Here is a 7,034-nt window from a genome sequence, read left to right as displayed (position 1 = left end):
ATTACCTTTGGTACTAACGCTCTAAAACACCCATTCATTGATTCCTCATTAACAAATATTTGTCATGATCTAAGGGTTTGGCAGTTCTTAAAGCACTGACACCTGTTTTAACAAGATTCCACAGTGCAACATTTTCCCTAGAAATCAAAGCTTAAGCTATCACTCCATGTATCACCCCATTTATTCAACTATTTTTCAAATAATTGATGGACTTCACAAATATCTTACAGTGCTAGAGATCTGAAACATTACAATCCTACATTAGCAGTAAACAACCCTAAAAATAGCAGTAAAAATGAAGTGTTTTAGAAAGCCTCTCAATGAAGAACGTGGCTCAGGGACAAAATCAAAGAAGGGATCAAACTCAAGGTAAATTCGTATTCAGTTTGCACTGGCTGGACTGTACAGCAAGTCACCTGCCGAACTCCAGTACCACGCAGTGCTGAGTCAGTGGCCACCAATAGGACATTTAACTGTACAGCTGTTTTGTCAACTAAACAAAGAATGAAATCAGATCTATTTGAGAAGATCTATTAGAAAAGCGATGTAAAAAATCATCTGTGATCAATATAGTGAAACATCAACAGGTAAGATGAGTAAGCTAGAACTTTCTCTGCCAGATCTGTGTGTTTTTGTGTTCTACTTTTCTTGCTTCTCTGCTTTAAGGAGGCATCATTCATTTACTTGATCTGGATACATCCTTTCAATGTAATTTTCCTACACGTTCTGACTTCTCCCCATAAGACTGTATTTGTTTAGTGAAAACTTTCCTTTTCCTTCAAGAAATGGAAATGAAATCCATTCAGACAGAAGAAAAAAAATGAAATCCTTCAGTCTAGATATATGCCTTTGCTTAGGCATTGAGGGAAATATAATGTATAGGGTCTTTAGAGACACTTAATGAGAATGTTTATTTTCTTGTGTGGGGGAAAGCACCAGTTTTGCAAAAATACCAGTACCAGCCTCTTATATCTTGAGCAGACATAATGATATTAATGGCAAATTTCTCCTCCCAAATGAAGTCCTCACATGAATATTTATCTACATTCAAACAGGAACATCTCATCTTTGAAAAAAATCATGAACTTTAATAGCAACTTCAGACAATTTGATAGGTTTATATTTCCTCAAGTAAACAGCTTCGCATTAGCATATGAATGTCACCATCTATCCTTTAACTTTGTCAGACATTTACTGACCACTTTGTTGCATTTTTAATAGCTTAGCCACAAGTTTTTTTCATTAAACATTTTTGATCTAGTGGTAGCTTTGATGTCAGCTTGAGAAAGAATTTTGCCTTTTTGCATATCAGTGAGCTAAAAGTTACCTAGAAATACTTTATTCCAGTCTGAATTGCAAAAGTCTTTACACAGCTAGCCTTACTTATTTGTTATAGCAGAGGTACCTGAGGAAAATACATTACATACCACGAGAGTATGAAGATATCAGAATCTGTACTGCATATAGCATCATCTTCATTCATCTTCACCATCATCTTCATCCTTACTGCAGTAGTTCTTTGTCCAGTTCTGGGCTCCCCAGTACAAAAAAGACAGGGATCTCTTGGAAAGAGTCCAGCGGAGGGCCACAAAGATGGTGAAGGGCCTGGAGCATCTCCCCTATGAAGAAAGGCTAAGTGAACTGGGTCTGTTTAGCCTTGAGAAAAGACAACTGAGAGGGGACCTGATCCAGGTTTATAAATATCTGAGGTGTGGCGGCCATAGCGGTGAGGCCAGTCTCTTTTCAGTGGTACATGGAGACAGGACGAGGGGAAACGGACATAAGCTGCAGCATAGGAAGTTTCGCACGAATGTGCGTAAGAACTTCTTCACGGTGAGGGTGACGGAGCACTGGAACAGGCTGCCCAGGGAGGTTGTGGAGTCTCCTTCTCTGGAGATATTCAAGTCTCGCCTGGACGCCTACCTGTGCGACCTGGTGTAGGGAACCTGCTTTGGCAGGGGGGTTGGTCTCGATGATCTCTAGAGGTCCCTTCCAACCCCTACAATTCTGTGATTCTGTGAAAATCACAATATCCAATTTGCAGAAAATGTTGGTACATCAATGCGTTTTTTTCCCCAAACCTCAGGGCAACTTAAATTACATATATATTGTGAACTGAGATGTAGGAAAGAGAGAGAGAGATCTCATTGATATCTACAAAATGAAATATTTTTCTACATCTTTCTGTTATCTTTGCTATTATTAACAAACAATGCATGCCTGTCACCAGGAGAATGGACAACATTTTTCCTGAGTGAATTATGGAGAAGATCTTGAGCACAATGATCGCCAAGGTCACAAATGCATTTCTTGTTTCAACTCTTCTGGATTTAATGTTTATATTGAGTTAAACTCTAATTTTGACCTTGGATGACTCATACAGAAAGCAGCAAAACATGTGGCTTTGATATGAGAATATCTTTCTCGTTAACTGAAGGCACAACCATACAGGACATCTATCTTTAATCTAAACTATTGACCACTCTTGGATTATAATAAAGTATATATTTTTACATGCTTGAGAAAACACCTCTTTAATTCAGTATATCAGTTTCAAAAGGGATTCCTATTTTTTAGGGTGCATGTTCTTACACAACACACTCTTCTTGTGCTACACTGCTTCAAGCGTCAAACTAAGAACTGAATGGAAGTGATTCTTTCTCACAAGAAGAAAACTCACCTCACAAGTCTAAGTGAATGTCTCAGAAGGTTAACAGAGAATAGATAATCTACCTTGATATAGGAAGAAATTTGCATGGATTTGGATTTGTTTTTATACCCACTGTGACAGCTGCAGCCCCAAAGATTTCTTGAATTAACTCTATTCATCATCTGTTTATCATCCACAGGTGGCTGAAATGTTTTCAAGGTAAAATAAAGCAATAAGGAATTTGAAGCAGTTGCAAAAAGAACAGTCCAGTAATGTAGCAATTCCTAATTTACACAAGTCAATCAGGAATTGCCATGTGGGTCAAGCTAATGGTCCATTTCATCCTTTCTCTTACAGTGCTGTAGAAGGGGAAAAAAAGATTATACAGCTGGAAGTGGTAGATAATTAAGAGAGGCAAGTTTCTTTCCTTTCCTGTTTTCAGCTGAGAGGTTACTTCCATCTAAGTGTGAAAGTTTACACCCCTTCTGGAACAAAGGCAAGAGTTGAATTGTATTGGTAACTGTTGTGACTTAGGCAATGAAAGAACTGTAGTCCCTTTGGAAAACTTTCACTCTTGCCAGCTTCCCCTGTCACACCATATTTCTTCATTGTTATTTTCACTGCTCATCTAGAAGTTAACCTTGCAGGATGTAGATCAAGCAGTTGGTCACTGAATTTTTGGTGGTTGTTTAGCTGTTCTGATATTATCCTTAAAGTCAAAGTCAAAGTGAAAACTTGACAGAAATTCTTGCTGTTCTCCTCATTAGCCACATGCACACACTCTGTCCCCAAAGCAAAGTGCGTTCAGCTCTCATGGCTATCACCAAACCTCTTTAGTTTCTCTTAGCAGAATATTGCCCTCCAATACACATTGATAGTACAAAAAATGATGCAGCTAAAAGCTGAAGTCTTCTACAGCGATTTTAATTAAGAGTCTGTCATCATCTGAATTATTATTACTGTTACTTTAGGAATTAAATTTCAGCATAAATTATTAATAAAGAAGTCTGGCAATCATGATCTTAGCCAAAGTGCCTGAAACAGGTTTTGCTTGCATTACGCCTTCTGGGCCACTGAGGACAAAGAAATACAGAGATTGCTTCCATTTGGAAGAAAAATTGTGCCGGTGCCAAATACTTCCATAATTAACTGCTGTTTAACTTACAGAGGTGATCGATGCCCTGTCCTTGCCTCTCAAGCATACAGCCTCCCCATGCTGCTCCCACAGCTCCTTTCCTGGGGTCTGCATTTGCTCTATCACTGTGCCTCTAGCTCATCCAACTCCCCTCTGTTTGTGCTCTTACATACATATCTCAACAGAATGAAATCCAGAGAAAGCACCACACTTTCCTTGTATGCTACAAATACATTTGCTTGAAACATGAGAGGCTCCTGTTTGGGGCTGAAAGTAGCAGATACATAGCTAGTTCATGTAGTAAAGCAGCACAAATATCAACTATTTGAAAGGGGGGGAAAAAGCATGTATTCTCCATCCATCACTGTGATTCATGAGACCATAAGATAATCAGATAAAAGCCAAACCAGGAGCCTCTAACACCCACGCTCCCCTGCAGGAATGCAGAGCAGGGCTCCTTCTGCTTTGTCTAATGCCTGTGGATGGTACACGGCTGCCTTGCCAGCTGGGGAATGGGAGCCTGACAGGCAGCCCACAGCACTGCTTCCAGCCTGGTTGGAGGGAAGAGCAAAAGGAAGGTGCCACCACCAGCAAGCACCAGGGGTACAGCACAAATGTCCATGCAATGCTGTGACTTAAGCTAGCATGCTGGATGCTCACTGCATGAGGAACTAGAACACTGCCTGCTCCCTGCCTGTGATACACCAGGACAGCCACATCGCAGTGTCAGCAACCCTGCTCACCTGCAGTGTGCTGGAAGGATTGGGTTCTCTTCAAGGGAATTTAGGGAATTATAAGCAACAGAACTAGAAAGAACTGGGTTACAGGTTGTACCTAACTACTTGCTTGGCTTGCTGATAGCAGCAGCAGTCTCAGACTCTGTTTAATGAAAGACTCAGGAGAAATGAAGTGGTGCAACAAGCAGAACTGGACTGTGATGCTTAAGCTCCCCCTGCCTGCATCTGCAAGTGTGCAGCAGTGCTTGTTTAGCTAGAGGAAACCAGAAAATTGCTTTGTGTAAAAACCAAACTAAAAAAAGAGAATTGTTTCCTACTTGATTCGGATTTTCCTTGTACGTCTGAGTTAACCAGAAAACTGTTATTCAATTAGAGAAGGCATAAGTGTTGTCAGATGAAATGCAGATGCAACCATCTTTTCAGCAAATGCATGCAATGTATTTTACTGTATCCATAAGACCAACCAAATCTATGAGACAGAACAACTGACTACAATACAAAATTCAAACACTAAAGAGGAGAGAAACAATCCTGGCAGCAGCCTATGTGAAGTTGAGTGACTAACAAAAATGTGGAAGTGTACATACCTTTTATGGATAAATGAAGGTTTGTTTTCACATCTATAACCAGGTTACCTTTGCTAAGCAGTATGCAATTATGCAACTTTTCAAATTCTGATTATGAATTTTAAAGCCCATGTAGGATAAGTTCTCAAAAACAGCAGTTCAAGTTACAGCATTTAATTCTAACTTGTCAACAATGCAGCCTTTGGGAAATGCAAAGCTCTCGGGAAAAAAAGCATCACTGCCTTAGGATAGGATCAGAGCTTCGTTTTTGCATACAAAAATCAAATAATTTATAGCTCGTTTCAAATTACTATAACTTATCAGAAAGTGAAGAGCATTAAGGCAGATTGATTTTTCCATAAATACAAGTATAAAAAAAGTTGAATCTCACTGCATTTTTCAACCGGAAAAAAACTTCATCCTGTTTTAAATAATTTATTATTACTATTATACCCTTACTGCAGCTTTCCCTTAGGTCACTTATTGTCCAAAAAACAATCCATTAACATTTTAGATATCTGGGACCTGGCTTGCATTACTTGTGCTTCATTCCAAAACTGCCAGCACTATATGTTGCTTGGAAAGCATACAGGATGGCTTTTATACAGGTGATGTCATTTTTCTCCAGAATGGGCCTGCACAGTTCACACTCACCATCATCATCAATTCACGGCTCTCTCTCAGAAACTTGTCTGGTAGGAAAGCTTGAAGCATGTTTAGGAAAAAATAGAGCAGATCTTCACCATTCACAGTTGGGTCTCGTCCACTAGATCTGATTCATTGGTTTGGAAACCACTCTACCAGAAAGCAACACGCACAGCATAATGCAGTGCTACTCCACAACTTTATCTTAATGTAAATCATGAGATTGTTTGCAAATACTCAGAAAATGATACATGTTCTTAGTCTTCAGTTCAACTTCTTTCAAATGAGCATTGAAATAATGGCAGTTCTCTTTTCTGCAAACACACCCTGGTGCTGTTAAGCCTCAGACATAAGAGTGAAATCCAACTCAACCCAATGTTAAGGACCTTTAGAGATTCTTACATACAAAATGTGGCCAAACCCCTCTACTTACAACAGCTGTGTTTTCCGAGGTAGCACCTCACTATGCAAGTCCTAGCATCTATCACTACTTATTGATATATCTTTAAAGCCCATCTCAAACCATATTATAAGCATGGGCCAATTTTCCCAGGATGGAAAATCCATCCACTGGAAGGAAGCTATAGCTTTTCCAGGGCTTGGCATAGCCACCTACCCTCAGCACTTTTGCATACCTTTGCAGCAGTGCTAGCACAGTAACATTTTTTTCCAAAGACTTTCACTTTCTACTCATGGATTCACTTGACAGGTGAAGGAATCGGAAAAGACTTGGTCATCCATGCTTAGCCCTTGTTCATTACTTGGCTTCATCAAACCCTTGGGAAGGTAGGAGCTCTCTGAGTCACTGGCTTCAGAACCATTCTGGAAAACAGACATATCTGGTGGGACATCCATCCTTTCTGCCATCAGCTTTCCTAACTCTTAATGTGGAGCCACTAATTGGTGTAACTGCTTATATGTTTCATAAGAATACCCAGTTACTAGTTCCCTTTGGAAGTTTATTTCTCTTCCCCCGCCACGTCCATTTTCTGCTCCCTCTGAGCCACTCTCCAGTAAGCTGGCAGGTCCTTCAGAGGGAAAGAGCTGTGGCAATCATGTCTCTCTAACAACATTTAACAACACTGCATAAATAGTTGGAAAAATGTGGAAGAAGTGTTTACAATAGCTGCATAACATAAGAGAGATTTATAGGTCTATTAAAAAATTATTAGGCTTTATTTCTTCAGTGACAAAGCTGCTTTCATAAACTGCTCTCGACAACTTCACATCCAGAGTCTGTAGGATGTTTGCTTTCACGTTTTCAAAATGCCATATTTCCTTCACCACTAAATCTTTTATTT

General features: G+C 39.7%; 1 long non-coding RNA gene across 1 annotated transcript in view; it reads right to left on the bottom strand.

The window, feature by feature from the left end:
* Nucleotides 1–1,443: 1,443 nt before the first annotated feature.
* The window catches only part of LOC109369774 (uncharacterized), a 187,081-nt gene continuing 181,490 nt past the window's right edge, over nt 1,444–7,034 (bottom strand). The window contains exon 7 of the long non-coding RNA XR_014886119.1: nt 1,444–1,619. This is a non-coding gene — a long non-coding RNA (uncharacterized LOC109369774). The remainder of the gene's footprint in view (nt 1,620–7,034) is intronic.

The sequence above is a fragment of the Meleagris gallopavo genome, chromosome 13, assembly GCF_905368555.1.
Source record: "Meleagris gallopavo chromosome 13, MGAL_WU_HG_1.1, whole genome shotgun sequence".
NCBI lineage: Eukaryota > Metazoa > Chordata > Aves > Galliformes > Phasianidae > Meleagris > Meleagris gallopavo.
Note: the sequence above shows the minus strand (reverse complement) of the source record. Positions and strands in the feature narration are given on the sequence as shown.